We start from the raw sequence: 17,221 nt of genomic DNA on the forward strand, positions 1-17,221 counted from the left end.
TACTTGTCCTCCAAACTGCTCTCGCTGTTCAAAGCTGTTCCAGTTTGTGATCTGCCTGGTGGCAGTGGCCTTGCATATTCTCAGCAAGAAGAGTAAATCTATGTGATAAGAGTTATCACATATTCTGGGGTTTGATGGCTGCAGGTAAATTCACTCCTGTCTCACTGTTGGATGTGTATTAATTACATTCTTCTGTTTGCTCTCATTGAAACAAATTTTCTAGGTCTTGAATTCTTTCTTTAGAGATTTTCTAGTGCTTTTCTGGAGCCATTAACATTTTTTTCCCCAGGATGGAATCAGCTGTAGCAGTGATTCCTTCAGTTTGTGCTCAACCAACAGTGCAAATTCAGAGTAAAAAAGAATTAAACAAAATTTGAATTCTTTATTGATGGCATTCACACCTTGGCATCATTTTAGCCATGCTTTTTTGTTAGACTGGCAGTCTATAGACCTTTTAAAACCAGTTTTGTAGAATTCTATTTCTCAGGCACATCTGGAGTACTAAAAAAGAAAAGAAAAGCAGAAAGGGCTATTTTGCAGGGTGCCTGGAATTTTGCTTTTGTATTCTTTAATAGTCATAAAAAGCTTGAGCTGGTACTTCTCCCCTGCACTGTACTTCTGTACTACATTAATGTTTCTTAATGAGCAAGCACCACTGTTTTAGCATCCACTCACATAATTATTAGATAATTAAATAAAATATACTAATTGTGGAGAACCCCAGAACACTATGTTGAGATATGTTTAACTTTCCCGCTTCACAAACTTTCATTTTCATGCTTTTTCCTTCGTACGCATTATATTTTGTGGGTGTTATGCTCAGCTTAACTGGCATGTTATGCCCAGTCTGTGCTGCACTTCTGCATTACAATAGTTTTTCTTAAGTAACGATGTGAGAAATTAAAAAAACCCAACATGAAAACTCCATACACAACTTAGATGTTTTGTATCTATCTGCCTTTTAGCTGCTGTTATAGGATACATTTGTGGTACTGCATGGTATGAGTTGGAATACCTAAAAATTGAAAAATTTTTAGGCTTAAAAATTTGAAAAACTTTTAGGCTTGTAATTAGTTACTTCTGATGTAGAATAATTTTATTGAATAAATTAGAAACTATAATAAAATAGGAGACACCTATGAATTTTGCTGATGCATGATTTAAGTGAAAACTGCTCCACACTACCTAATTGTATAAACAGTGTTAGTAAGTCCAATTTTATAGACTGTAAATATTTGGAGTGGTATTTGTCATAGCATTTAGTTAGGACAAGCCCCTACACTGTATTTATTCCCAGCCTAAGACATGTGCTGCTTTTACACAGATGTTCCAAATCAGTGTATTCAGGCTGCTTATTCCCACCTACTTTCATGAATCATTTGAAAAGGGGAGGATGGAAAACACTGACAATTTCAGCAAATGCAATTCCAGAAACTCATTAATAAATACATTTCACATGCCCCCCAAACCTTGAATTAACAATAAACCTGAGATGAGAATGTGAAAATGATACCTACTGCCCATTTTTTCCAATGTTTGTGCTGTAAGTGCTACAGGGAATGCTGTTGAGTAATTTTGCTCAGTGATGGGCTTCATATTGCTTTTACAGAGACCAATTTTCTTCTTTAGACTACAATAGCTCTAGATTTTGTTGTTTGGGTTGTTTTTTTTTTTTTTTATTCTAATTGCTGAAAAATTATTTCAGCTAGTCTTGCTTATCATATAACAATAAAGCTTTAGGGCAATTGACCCGCTGACCTTAATTCCCAGGAAACTGTCACATTTCTTCTTTATCCCTTTGTTCATCCTAACAATGCGACCCAAAATACGACGGAGCTTTAAAGTTTCTCAGCGTAGTAAGGTCAAGCTTTAGTCGCCATAGTTACAGTTCAGCTCCGCGGGTCAGAGGCCAAATAGATTAATGATGTCAGACACATCTTTAAATGCTTCTTACACTGCTTCGCCATGCGGTGAGCAGCTGAGCATATTTGAGATGACAAAGGCCTCCTTAAGTCTTGCTAATAGGAGGATCTTTGGGGATGTCTGGTGGAAAGGTCCTTTCCGCCCCGCACTGCCGGCGTTCCGCGTCGAGCGGCGCTGGGCACCGGCGGCGGCCGCTTGGCTTCACACCATCAGGGAGTGGATAAAGAGCTGCTGCTCCCCTGAGCCTTTCGTTCTGGGCATCCGATTCCTTTGTCCAGGATTCAGTCCAGTGGTTAAAAGCCTCAGAGAGGATGTAAAACAGTTAAGCTGGAGGAATATATTGCCGTTCTCGATGAAAGGCGCGCTCTTCCCTCCGCAGCGGTGAGGTGAGGCCGAGAGATCTGCGGTTGGCGTGCCTGTTTCCTGACAGTCCTTCTTCATATGTGCAATAGTCAGACAGATACTAAAAACATATCTGCATTCTTCCTCTAGATAATGAAACTTTTTAAATTAGAAAAGGAACTAGGGCTCACTCGATGACTTACCCGGGTTCCTTGTGGAATAGGCTTTAGTGGTTTGATCTCACATAACCTGTTTGTATCCGAATTCAACAAGACTAAGTAGCTGTTTGATCATTTTACTTTACAAGCAACAATGTTTTTCCTTTATAAGATCTTATTACTTGCACACCTGCACTGTTGCACTTTTTTCAGAGAATGATGCCTGTTGCACAGAAATGAGACGCTCTGGGTGAGTTGACATCATTGCTATGGTAGTTAAAAAACCCAACAAATCACCCCCCCCCCCCCCCCAAACCCTAGTAAAGCACTTTCCCATGCACTATATCCCCGTATCTTCTATCTGTCTTCTGATTTTGAAATAACATCTGTGTGAACCATGAATTTATTCTTGAAATGGAAATCCAGCTAATGGCTAAGTCTCCAAACTGAATAAAAAGAATAAAAAACTTTATAATGAAGTATGGAGGAAACATCAATATTTTTTTAATATATGTGTACACTATCCTTCATCAAAAGGCATTATCAATTCATCATTGGGTAGCTGACAGCAGGAAAGTAGGATCTGTTGGTGTAAAACTAAATTAGATGGAAAGGAGAGTCAGAGCCTTTCTGCAACAGGGTCCTGATGCTGCTGGATGGAAGAATATTGTCAGTCCTGGGAAGGACTTGAAAGGACTTGGTTACCTGGCACTGCATTACAGCCTTTGCTTGTGACTGGCAGAACTGTGTAGTATTTCCTCCTCAATCCTCTGGAATTATTTGCAAGAGAAGAATTTGGACGCTTAATGGTCAGCAAAATAAATGCTGATCTATCAGGGCTTATTCTATTGGGCTGCATCAAGGACATAACAAACAAATACTTAAATTCTTTCAGAGTCATTAATATATTACTTACGCCTCTGAAAGGTGCACTGTTAGCTTTTTGGATCATTTTCATAAACATTTTTTATCTTTGTATTTGATATTTCACAGACTCTTTTCCCTTCAATCTGAAGTTCTGGGAGTGCAGTGTTCTTTTTGTTCTAATACTCATGAAGAACAGACCGCACTAATCAAGTTTAAATACTTCTTGCATTGTTGCTGTGAGGTGAAAGAAGAAGCTCCCTATTTTCCAGTATTACTTTTCCAGCCTTGCAGGATATATTATAACTTCTATGACTCTCTCATTCTCTTGGTCAAGTGCAAAGTTTCCTTTTCTTCCTCAGGGCACTATTCTAGTATTACTAGAGGGTTAAGCGCTCTTCCCATTTATTGTGTTCACAGGTGCTCTTCTCCACCAGTCCAAATTGTTTCACTGATACTCACATCCTCCCCCGTGAGAGGTTGCTGCTTTTGCACCTACTTTATCACCTGAAGTAGGTTTTGATTCCATCAATGCATAGAATCATGCATGGAAGGTTTTGGATTGGAAGGGACCTTAACAATCATCCAGTTCCAACCTCCTGCCGTGGACAGGGACACTTTCCTCAAGGCTGGGTTGCTCAAAGCCCCATCCAGCCTGACCTTGAACAGTTCCAGGGATGGGACAGCCACAACATCTCTGGACAGCCTATTTCAGTGTCACCCTCACAGGAAAGAATTTTTTCCTAATATCTAATCTAAACCTACTCTCTGTCAGTTGGATGCATTCCCCTTGTCCTGTCACTCCATGCTCTTGTAAATAATCCCTCTCCATCTTTCTTGCAGACTCCCTTCAGGTACTGGGAATGTCACCCCTAAGAATTCTGTTGTATAAATTCTTTCAAGCTTATTAGTATTTTGGAGACTTTCATATGTCAGCTGCGTTTAAGAAGTTAATTGATATTTTTGAAGAATATTTCTCATAAAGAGTGAGTTTGTCTTTGCCCTTGGAAAACTGAGGAGTTCCATATGTGTGGCATACCTGGATATCCTAAATACTGCAGCAGGGCCTGTGGCATGCAACCAAAGTGGAAGAGAGGGTGTGACTGCCCAAGAATTGGGACAGAGCACCAACAATTCACGTTGATAAATGTAAATAAAGTAAATCATGGATTGAGCACTGGGTACCAAACAGGGGAGGCACTGCTGGTCCTTGTACAGGTGCCATACCAGGACCAGGAGAGATGTTTTCAGACAAAGATGTTCTCATTCAAGGTGAAAAAGCAGCTGCTGCAAACTTTCTGCAGAAAACTTTTCCACTTGTTTCCTTACAGCTCTGTGCACCTTTCAGTTCTTTACCGCTAGAACAGCTCAGCTAAGGGACTTCTTAATGTGGCAGCTCCTGGACTGACAGCACTTGTATCCCCTGGGAGCTGTCAGATACTGTTGCTGGGGTTCAGTTTGCCTGTGATCATTCAGTGATTAGTAATGACACTATTTCTTTATGGTCATTATTTTGAGGCAATTTTATGTGATTGACAGAACCACATAATTAAGAAAGATGAAAAAAAAAAAAAAAAAAAGAAAAAAACAACCCACCCCAAACTTTGAGCTAGCCAGCTCTCAGAATGTGCTTTGTGATGTGGGAAAATGTGTTTGTCGTTCTGTAAATGTGTTGATTGACAAAGTAACCTAAGATCCCTTGGCTTCTAGAGCCTTACCCTGTGTGCTTTACTGGCCTATTCAAATTGTTAGGAATTGCATTCCAAATGGAATTATTATCCTGTAATGCTGCAGAAGACACAAGTTAGCCTCAATTTTCACGTCCTAGTCATGAATTGTATCAAAGGGGCTTTTGCATCTCCTTAGCAGATGGACAGTGATTCTCTACTGGATGCAGACTACTGGGATATAATAAACTAATTGTGACCCTCATAAAACAAATGCTAGAAGAATAAAAAATGTATTAGAATCTCTGGCTACAAATTTACATGCCATATCCTTCCAAAAAACCCACCAAAATCAAGGAGTTTTGCCAGTTTAATAGTGAGTTTTCCTAGGTTTTAATTCCTATGTTTTGACAGATGTTGTTGCCACATGTTGTGATAGATTCTTTGTGTCCATTAAGCACTGATATCCTTCACTGTCCTCAGCCACGGCATGAGAAGATGGTGGTGAGTTCCACAGAAAGGGACTTCATTTGTCCAGCTCCAGAGGTCCCTTGGAATGACTGACAGCAGAGCTTGCTTTTCCCTGCTTTGAACAGTCAGAATCCTTTCATTCGCAGCCACTTTCAGGATAGTTCCATGAATTTTCCTTCTGCTCCCAGCACTGTCCCTCCACTCGTCCCTGTGTCCAAGCTTTCATTCCTGGTGAAACTCAAGGCACTGTTACTGGCCCAAGTCTTTTACTATCTGAAACTAATTCTTCTTCCTGATGGTCTTGAGGGCAGCCTGTGCTAGTCACGTCAAAGGTCTGGTTTCTTTCAGAGCAGTGCTTGATGGGGATGGAAATTTCCACAATCCTTTCCTGATGTTAATAGAGGAGCTCTGATTTATGAGAGATATATAATTCTTCCAGTTTTAGGTTTTACAATTCATGAAGCCACTCGTGTCTGGGGTATTATTAGATTAGGTATCCATTTTCTTAATAAAAAACGTGGATAAGTGGAGGCTCAACATGAAGATTCGTAAAGGGAACTGTAAAAAAATTACTGAATAATATAATTATTTTTCAGGATAATTTGTTTTATACTAACCTTACTGTGCAAAATGTGCCCAAGCACAACTTGCAGTGAATTTCAGTCTACTTCTGTAAAACATTTTTCATGTATGATAATTAAGTAACTTGTGATAACTCTGTGCTATCAAGTACTGTGAGTTTTTTCTTTTTCAACACAATGTATAACAAACCACTGCTGTCCTCATCACTGCATCAAAACAAACCTGTTGAATTAAAGTTGTCACCATTTTTATGTCTCAAAAAATTCATCTGGGGAGCTTGTAATGAAAACTTTCTGATGTGAAGTACATTCCCTAGACTTTGAAAATGGCACAAAGGCAGACTCTTTTTTTGAGGTGATTTTCTAAACCAGAGGCTTGGACCATTTAATGTGTGGTTATGTGAGCACTGTTTAAGTGACTTTTAAACCATTTACCAATTTAAGACAAATGGGAATTAAATGATGGGGGAAACCTGTAGTAGCCAAATCTCCTGACATGCTGGTTCTTTAATGTGAAGTTTACAAAAACCCTTGAGTGTCGTGTCTGATCTGATTGTCTGCCATTATAAATGGTGTCTGGCAGAGTGGATGTAATTTGTGTACAAAATGAAATGAGCGCTTAAGGGTAAAAGGCACCGCAGCTTTTTTAATACAAACACAAGCATGATGCAGGCTGCTTGTGGAGGCCCTGCTATTTTCCTATGTTAAATCTCATCATTTACTGTGCACCCCTACTTAGGTAATGCTTCATTTTAATTCCATTCATAGTGAACATGCTTTTTTTTATAAGACATCCGAGATTTCTTTTTGGTCAAGAACTCTTTTGAAGTGCCCGGGAGAACTACTTGCAGCTGCATACATGATTTGGCACTGTAATTATGATCCCATTTCTCCAAGGTACATGAGAGGAGAAACAAAGAAAGGGCTTCCCCTAATCTTGTTTACATTAAAAAATGGCAAGAACAAATCAGAGACTATAAAAATAATAGTAGCAGATGTAGAGAAAGTCAGGAGCAGGCGAGGAGTTGTGGGAGGTACTTTTTTTTTGCAGATGTTTACAGCAGACTCTAAATAGTATGGCATACCTAATACTGTAAAAACGATATTTAAAAAGTTGATTTAGAAGCAGATTCAGAAAGAGGGAGGCGTTTTTCCCTTGATAGAACTGGAGGTAGGGTAATCATCTTAGAGAAGGCTTGAAAATCAAAAGGCATAAACAAAGTTCAATTTAGTTGTACATGTGTATCCTTTCAGCTGGCAGACCAAATTATTCTGATTGTTTCTCATCAGATTTTAGTCCTCCTGTTCCATGCTGTTTATATTAACTTCCATTAACCTACATGTTTTGAGTGAAAGTTTAAAATGGGCTATGAAAATCGCTTTCATCACTTCTCGATTTTAAAATACGTATCAACACTGGGTTGTTCTGTGCCTATAATAGATTAGTTTTAATCAATAGTGTATTGATAACGTACAATAACATGACCCAGAATGACTGCATGCCTTTAAATGGAAGTTTAAATACTTAATTGGTTGGGGGTTTTTTTCGGTCAGTGATTTGAATAGGTTTGCAATACCCAGAGAAAAAGAGTTGTGTTCATTTAATGCTAGAATTTAGCTATTTAAGAGTTTTTGCTTTTGTGGTTGCGATGTCTTACTGCACTTTAATGTAATGGACTTACAACAGTAAATCTATAAATTGAGAAGCCTGAACTTACTGCTTCCATGTACAGGTCAACTTTGAGTTCATTTTCCATTCCTTCAAAATCATCAGTGATGAATATAGTCCAAGGATCCAAGAGTATATATATGCATATATTTTAAGCATTGTTGTTCACTGAATAATTAATGTGAAAGCTGCTCATAAAGCTTGGCCAGTAATGTACCTTTGAAAGGTATTACCATCAATATCTGACATGACTTTGATTTCCACTAATGATATGTAACCAGGAAGACTGCTTAATCTGTCACTGCATATAAATCACTGTAGCTGGGTGGTCAAGGAGACCACTGTACTTGGTAGTTTGGGAATGTAAAGCCCTAATCCATCACTGGCAAACTGGATTTCTAAGTGCTGCTTTATATGTGCTGTTGTAGGTCTTTGTTTATAACGTATTTCACGGGTTTGGAACTCGTGAGAGGTGAAACTGGGCAGAAAAGGATTTATTTAATGCTAAAATCCCAGCACATCATGCTCATTTAAATAAGGAGAACTAAAATGCAGAGCAACAAAAGGTGAATAAACTATAAATGAGCTATGAACTACTAACCAGCTGTTACATTCCATTTTAGAAGCAAAACAAATTAATGCAAAGGAGGGAAAAAAAAAAACCAAACACCTAAGGAGAAAAGAAAAGGAGTTTTGAAGCAGAACACATAAACAAGTAGTGCCAGGAGTAGAGCAGGAGGCTGGCACAGGCAAGGATTCAGGCACTAATTGTTTGGTAAGGCACACCCAGACATGGGGGGTGTGAGCATGGAGTGTTTTATCCTCATTCTCCCACTGAAGAAGTAAAAATGCTTTAGCCAGTGCTATGGAAAGAGATTGGAATTGGGTTTGATCAGCCTTCAGTGGGAAGGAAGCAAAGGCAATTAGAAAGCAACGAAGAGCCTGTCAATACACCTACAGAAGACTTTGCTGGGTGGAAAAATTATTCTGTGTAGTAAGTGATGTGTTTGGTTCACCAAATATCATCAACTTAGTAAGAAATTAGTTCATTTCATGCAATTACTGCAGATACATTCAGAATCATGTCTTAGGCTGATCCTGTTGGAGGAAAGCAAAGGGAACAGTGGGGGTTTGTATTTCAGGTCTGGTGAACAGTGAAGAAAATAATTTTTTTATTGAGTAAAAAATGTCTTTAGTATCCAATTAAATCCTTCCCTTTTGGAAAGGGAAAACAAAGAAGCCAGAGGATAATGGAGCTGTGAACAGTAAGTGTGATGAGTTGAAATAATCAGACATTGCTGGGAAAAAAAAACCAACTTTCTGAGATTATTAAAGTTTTGCACAAAGAACACAGGGTAGTCTAATTGAATCCCAGCCTTTTGTATGCATCACATGAAGTAAGTGTCCTGAAAAATAAATTACTGCTGAGTACTGTTTGACACTCTGCAATGTATTGAAAACTGGTTAAAGAATCATGAACAAAGCGATGGAGTCAGTTGATGAATCGGTTGGCCATTTGCATTTTATTAAGATTTATTAGTATATATGTTGTTTTAGGGCATCAGGCTGAAATGATAGATAAGTAAACTTGTGTACTTTGAAGATAATACTTAGTTTGAAGAGTTCAGAAAAAATGAACTCAATGTAGAAAATGAAGTTGAGGAACGGAAAAGGGAGTTACCCTTCATGGAAAGTGTTTTGTGTATAAAGAGGAAAAAAGGCAACTGGTAAATTAAAAAAATAGGGTAACAAGTGGTTATGTTGAGAAGGCACGTAGTGAATAACAAAAATTATGGTTATAATGTCATAACTTGGTTGTTTTCTGAAGAACTGAAAGTTGGGGTTGTCCCCTTGTTGCAAGTAAGTCAGATACTCCTTATACAAAGCAGGAATCACTGGCTGTGCCCAGGCAGCCAAAACCGCTGGAGCATCCCATCTCTGATATCACAATCCCAGGAAAGTCCACCACAGCCCTGAAATCTGCTGTACCATGTTCTCTTCCCCTGTCTCTCCAAGGTGCTCTGAAGGTTGGATTGGAATAGAAAATTGCTAACTGAGCCCTCCCCTAAAAAGCTTCAGCTCTTCACTTTTTGCATCAAGCTGAAAATGGTTCTTGTGTCAAGAAGTAAAAGCGAGCTAATATGAATTTTTCCTTGGAAGTGAGAGGGTGAAGGGTATGAGACACAAATAAAGTATTGAACAGAACTTAAAAGGCAAAACAACACTGCAGTGTCTTAATTGCATCCTATAAAAACATTTACATCAGTATGGTAGTTACCCTTTTGTCATTGTTTTTGCAGTCTCTGAGACATTATAGAGCAATCATTTAATTTCTATGTTTACTTTGAAATGAACTAATGCAGAGTGCTGGGTTTTCTGGTTTATGGCTTGCCTTATTGCTTCACTGTATTAAAATCCTCTCAAAGGTCTTTAACCAGCACAGATCTGTTGATAATTGAAATCTAAGAATCAGCTCTCTAAACAAAGGTCATGTATTTTTCTCTCCTATGCTAAAATAAATATTGATTAAGTACAATACATGGCAATAGAAAAGCTAAAGTGAAAGACTTTCTGGTTCTTTGATTCCCTTTTTCTGGTGAGTAAGAACATTTAGCAGTGTGCAGGAGTAGAGATTATGAGGCTCATGTGGAAGCAAAACCAGAACAGGAGTTACTTGCTCCACAAACCTTTCTGACTTGAAGTGAAATTATTTGCAAATCCCAAAATACCAAAACTTAATGGGCCAAGTTTCCTTGGTTTTAACAGAAGCTGATTTTTTTGGACTAATCTATGCACATCTCCTATTACAGTCTTAACAAATTCAGTTCTGCTTTCAAGAAGCTTTTAAAAACAGAATGATATCTCCTTTTCTTCTAGAGCTGAGTTTGGAGGGGCTTTCTGTGCTGTTCTTAAAGCCCCACTGGTTGTGGTTGACCCCTCAGATTTTCTACCCAGTGCAAAGTGCATGTCCTGCACCTATTTTCATTTTTGTCTTTACAACTGTAAAGGAACTTGTAGCAGAGTGCAATTTCATACAGACATCTGGCTGACTTTCTTCCCCTGTTTAAGCAGAAGCAAATATTCCTTCTGATTTTGGTGACAAGGTGCTGTGTGTGTAATTTGAGGACCAGTTCAGGACAGTAATTGCTACCGTGTGACATTTAGTGAATTGATGCCACCATTTGTCACATTTTCATGGATTTTGGAATTGTAGTGGATCACCAGTCACTGCTGATTATTGCCTTGCAGCGCAGAATTTTAAGAAGAAACAATGCAAAGATGAGGTTTTCATGCAAGAGCAAGCCCCGAGCTGCATTCAGTGGGATTCAAGGGAGGCTGATGAAGTGTTCTGGAGGAGTTTATTTCTGCCCATGATGAGCCGCTTAGTTGACTGAACAGGTGATTCAGTTCCTGACAGCTGTCAATCATGATGTTTGCTTCTGAACTTCTGTTTTGCCTCATTCATCTCAATCTCTGATTTTCTTTTCATTTTTTTTTCCCCTTCATCTCTGTACTCATTTCCATTCTGGTCTCTGTGTTGCCTCTTCCTTTTCCTTGGCAAACCTTTCATCGCTTTCCTGGAGTCCCCTCCACATGCAAAGATTAAAACAGGCTGCTGGTTTTAAATTCTAATTAAAAAAAAAAAAAAAAAAAAAAAGTACAGAATCTGCAGGAAAGATGTTACATTTTAAAATCTTTAAAAGGCAATATAAAGATGAGTAATGAACTTCCCTTTGTCTAGAATGACTGATATAAAATAGTGAGAGAGATATGGAAAATGGCTAGTCAAAAATCAAGATGAAAATGTCAGAATGAATATGTATATATCTGTCCAAACAAATCTTTAAATGTGCTTTGACCATCTCCTAAATTGAATTCCACTGATTTTTTTTTTCTAGGGGAAAAGAAAAACCCAGCAGGAGAGGGATGTCTTCTAAAGTTTCTCTGAATTTATCCTAAATTAAATTTTTTTTGTACACACAGAACCTGCTCCCCAGCTTATGAATAAAGTATTGTTTTTGTTGTATCCAGTAGTGAATTATGAATAGGAATGCCTAAAAAGTGGAAAGCTACAGTAGCTTCCAGACTATCGACTGAAATTAAAGATGTTTAATACTTCATTTCTTCTAGACTGACTCTCCAAGTACTGTAGTTGACTAACCTTGCAATTTTTAAAAAAGAATTAAAATTACATATGTGATGCTGTTTATTGAACTGGAAGTCAAACACATTGTGTGTGTAGATAGCACTGCTTAAATATTAAATACATTTTAAAACTGAAGTAAGGTTACTCCAGTGCTAGAGCACTGAAACCAGAAGACCTCGAGCCTGTCCTCAGATGTGCTCCAATTTTTGGATCTATTGTGTGCAGTTTGTCAGTGTTTGTGTCCCTGGCTCAGGAACTGAAGTAGCTAAAATTGATAAATTGTAATAAAGAACAGCATGCAAGTAATTATGTGTGCCTATGTTAACACTAATTTTTTTAGTAATACTTTGCTCATTATTCTGGATGAAATTCTCATGTTCTTGAAGGGATCTGGTCTTAAAACCTTTTAAGTCTGTCCATTTAAAGTCTGCCCACTTAATAATTTAAAGAGAAAAGACTGTCCTTTCTGTTGCTGCACACAGCAGATCAGGCAGAGTGTAGTTGCCCTGGATTTAATTGTGAAGTTCAGCAAAGTTTTTCGTACCTCAGAAATACTTGGCTTGGTTCTGATTTATAGAAGATGAAATTATCAGTCACACACACACACACACACACAAAACCTCCAAACGCTGTATTTGCTCAAAAATCAGGTTTGCAATTTAAAAATAATGTTTGAGTTCTGTTGTGAGCGTGACAATGTTTCAGAATTAATGGAAAGCTCTTGTGCCTGTGGAAGCTTTGAAATGGGAAAGGAGATTTTATCTCTTCTCCTATTCTGATGCTCTTGTGCTCCTCTGTGTCAGATCTGCAAATGTTTTGGATCCAGTACTGTGTGTTGCTAGGTGGCACAGATGATAAAAGATGAATTTTCCCTGTTCCTCTAAATGATTTTGTTTGTGGTTGATCCATGTGTAGTGATGACTCTTTTTTCTGGGGGTGGTGTGATGGTGGGGAGGAAGAGAGGTGCTAAATTCAGGTTTATAAACTGAATAATAAAAGATGTTCACACCTTCAAAAATGTAATCAAAATGGTAGTTTGGCCAAAAGTGTGGTAGTTTTGCAAGTTTTTCTAACATGTTTATTCAAGAGTAAAGGGAGCTTTTCCATCTCTGAGTGAAAATTGTCAAAACCAGGATGATGTACAACTGGGGCTGCTTTCCTGTACGTGGCTGTAGATGCTGGTTTTGCAGCACACAATGCTGTTTTCTGAAAGGACAGGCACAGGGATACCAAGGGTTGAAATGGATTTCTGGACTCTTGCAGTCCAACCCTGTGTTCAGCTAGATCAGTTTGCTCGGGGTGGAGTCTAGCCCAGCTTCCAATGGCTCCCAGGATGGAGATTCTACAACATATCTGGGCCAAATTCTGGTCCTTAACTGCCCAAATGATGCCTTATGTCTCATTGGAATTTCCAGTTGATGGAAATCTAAGATGGCAGGTGCCAGGACATCATGTGGAGGATAGATAAACATGCACTGGGGTGTTTCTTAGAAGTCCAGTTTATTCTGTGTGGTGTGTGACATTTCTTGCCAGAGCAATGAGGTAAATGCTTTGACATTCTGTGTTTTGCATCTACTCTTTTTTTTTTGGCTTCTTTGTTGGGGAGGGAAAGATTGGTTGGACTTTGGCTAAGCTGACCAGAAACATAATGTCCTGTTTATTCCTGAAGGCATGAGCAGGAATAAACAGGGGCTCAGGAGTCCTGGAGCAGGTCCTTAACACATGCCTGCAAAAATCTGGGTGTTCGAGTGATAGGATCCACTGATCATCAGTCCAAGGGATTTGTTGACTGCACTGTCTGTGACAGCCATCAATTGTCAGCTCAGATTGTGTTCCTGCTGTAGATGCTGCGTCCCCACAGGCTCATTTTTTAAGCCCAGACCATCTCTGTGCATGTGTTTATAGCAAGATCTTCATTTTTGCTAGCAATATGCACTGTGTGTTTTCACGAAACTGCATTTCCATAGTTCTCAAATCCTTGAGCTGTGGAGGAAACCTTTTTGCTCAATCTCATGCTTTAGGATGAAACATGTTAGTAAGGTAAGATCCATCTTACTTCCTCTTATATGCCTAACCTTTACACACCTAAATGTGAGCTCCACGTCTCTCAGGTTACAATCAATGGAGAGAAATAAATCACAGAAAGAGATTCAGCTTGATTAAATTAGGAACTGAAGATAAGTTAGAGTAATTGCTGTCTTAAGCCGTTTATTCCTTTCCATTGTCTGTAGGAAACTCCTGACAGATAAATGGGAGCTGGTTGCCTTAACCCGTGGAAACCTTACCTGAGGTGACTGAAATCCCACCTTCCTGTTATTGTAGCACACTTCATCTGTTCTGCTTGCTTAATTATGGATGCAGCTTTTAGCAGACAGCCGTTCTGTCTGTTTAATGTCACAAATTCAGTGCCCGAGACGCTTTGGAAAGAGCTTTTGGGGTGAGAGATGTGCTCCAATTTAAATGTTTGAATTTATTGTGATGTGACAGCTATGTTGTCTAACTAGGAATCAGGATTTTATGAGTTCTGAGAAGGATGCAGCATTGCATAAAGGCAACTGACAGCTTGTGCACGCTGCTCTGGAATTTCCAGACACAAAGAGTGTGCAAATGTTGACAAGATATAAAAATAAGTACTTGGGAAGTATTGTACTTTGTCTGGATAGTAATAAGACTGGTTTTAGCCAAGCTGTTTTCCCTGGTGGCCAGCACTCGAGTGTCTGGGACAACACCAGGTGACCTCTGAGGAGAAGATGTGGGGTTTTTTGTTTTGCTTGGTGCTTTGTGGGTTTTGCTCTTTTTTTTTTTTTTTTCTTTCTTCTTTTAGGCAGCTAAACCATGTGAACTGGTGGCATGAGCTGTCAGAAAAATCCTTCTTTGAAACATGGAGACTGACTAGTATTTTCAAGTTAGGAGTAAAGGAAGAAATAAAACTCAATGTAGAAGCCTGAATCTGTTACAAGTTTGTTGGCATGGCTTTTTTCACAATACTGTCAACTTAGTGGATTGATGGCATGGAAACTGTTTTGTCTAAGAAGTGAAAAATTAGATGACCACTTCTTCCTGAGAGGTAAAAAGAAGATGCACCTGACAATTTATGGGATAATTCCCTGCAAATGCTGGACTTGAACTGAATACTTGTACTTTGAGATTGGGGTAGAATTGTGTCAACACTCAATTGTTCAGGAGGATAGAGCTTCTTGCTTGTGGTTGGGATTTGATGTTTATTTTAGAGCTCTTCAAGAGCGTGATAGTATTTGGAAGATACTTTAACAGCAAGTGAGGCTGTCACATATACATGATAAAATGCATTTTATTATGTGCTTTTACAATTCACCAAATGGATAACCCTGTGCTAAGTGCAGAATTTATAGGTAGAAGAGCATTGGAAGGATATAGCTCAATATTCAGAAATATGCTGTCTATAAGAGGCAATGAAAACACGTCTCGGCACTTGGAATGGCATCCATTCATTCTCCATCACCAGCTATTGTGAAAGGAACTTCCAGTAAAACACTCCAGCGCTTTTTTTTTTTTTTAATATTAAACTGTAAGCCCCCTGAAAGTTTTTTGTAATTTTTTTTTTTTTTGAGTTTTTCATTCCGTCTCAAATAACTGACAAGTTTTGTCTTTCTTTCCCTCACGCATGTTTTCTTTCACCAAGATGGAAGTGTTGTGCTCTCAAAACGTTAACCTTTCCACCGTCCCTGGGAGATATCCATGCGTGAACACTGTCTCAGTCTTCAGGGATGTTATTCCCCTGGAGGTACAGGAGGATATTGTAAGAAGTTGGACTAAAGCTCTGGAGTCCTTTGCTGTAGAGCTCATGCTCAGGGAGGTGGATGATGCTGTTCTAGGCAGTGACAGGATTTTTGGGGCGAGTCAGGAAGTGCTGGTCGCATGAGAAATGTTTTGACTAGAAACAACTCCAATCAAACAGATCTCTAGGGGTATGACTGTCATGTTTCTGAACAAAGAGTGATCAAACAAAAGCTTACAGAGAGGTCTTGATTCAGTCCATGACAACACATCCTCTGACTTCACTGAGGTCGGATTACATTCTGAGAATCGAAAACCTGTCTAAAAATTCCTGCCTTTTATACATTTTTAAAAGTAAATTGTAATAATAAATGTGCTTCTGTCAGCATATCAATATAAATTAGAGATTAAAAAGATGAATAACTTTTCCATTGTACCTTCATATTTAACTGACTCCAGGATTTTTTGTTTATGTAATAAATGAGAAGTGTTGTCTGAAAGATTCAACTTGGAATCTTCGTAGTTAGCACTGTAAATTTTCCATACTGTCTTTAATACTGAAAGAAGAGTTCTAAAGTAATTTTAAGTATCATCAGAATTTTGTAATGTCCTTTAAACATCTTCAGTGACTTTTCCCTGCTTACAAAAAAAAAAAAAAAAAAAAAAAGAGAGAAATAGAGAGAGAGGAAGAAATAGCTTCTGCAAGAGAGCAAATGTCATGTACTCTGTTTAGGTGTAAGTGTTAAAAAGTCACCCAGGTAGAAGAGGCTTCTTTCTCCTCTTGATCTGCAAAAATAAATGTAAACATTCCAGCTGCAGGCTCTCTGAGTTAGGGTACCAACTGGTTAGACCTTCTCAAATAAAAGGATGCTGAAGCATACTGTCTTACAGTTATTCCATCCTGACTTTGAGTGATTCAAAGAAATACTTTTATTAAAATTCAAGTGTCATTTTTGTTGTTTAGCTTCTTTATTGGAACTTTTAAACTTAAGGTTCATGGCTGTGACTTCAAGTTGCTTTTGATTTATGTTTTAGTAAAATATGAATCCAATTCTGACTACATGTTTTCCAGATTAGTCTTAAGTTTATTGGGTTGATTTATTTTATTGAAAAGAAGTATGTAGTATTTTCAAACAAAAGAAATATCAGAGATGATTTTTTTATTTGCTAGCTGAGCAGAAGAAGAAAGCATAAACACATTATTCACATTATATTCACTCAGTTTTGTGAGCAGTTCTGGCTGGTGAAGGCTGTGGTAGAAGGTTGGTCCACTGTTCTTGGGGGGAAATGTTGAACTTTGGGATCACCTGAGTTACCTTTCCTGCCCCATAGAGTCATTAACATCCTTTGGGTGTTTTTTCATACAATCATGGAATGGTTGGGGTTGGAAGGGACCTTTAAAGATCATCCAGTTCTAACCCTCTAGCATGGGCAGGACACCTTTCACTAGACCAGGCTGCTCAGAGCCCCATCCAACCTGGCCCTGAACATTTCTAGAGATGTGGTGTTTCTAAGTTCTCTGGGCCACGCATTCCAGGGCCTCACCACTGTTGCAGGTAATTCCTTCTTAATAGCCAATATGACCTTGCCCTCTGTCACTTTGAAGCCATTTCCCCTTGTGCTATCACTCCATGCCCTTGCAA

The 17,221-nt window shown here is 38.6% G+C and overlaps 1 protein-coding gene across 8 annotated transcripts in view; it reads left to right on the forward strand.

Moving 5' to 3' along the window:
• MACROD2 (mono-ADP ribosylhydrolase 2) overlaps positions 1–17,221 on the forward strand; it is an 866,413-nt gene that overhangs the window by 120,374 nt on the left and 728,818 nt on the right. The gene's annotated exons all lie outside the window — the stretch shown is intronic.

Source organism: Zosterops lateralis (genome assembly GCF_965231275.1).
Source record: "Zosterops lateralis genome assembly, chromosome: 3".
Classification (NCBI taxonomy): domain Eukaryota; kingdom Metazoa; phylum Chordata; class Aves; order Passeriformes; family Zosteropidae; genus Zosterops; species Zosterops lateralis.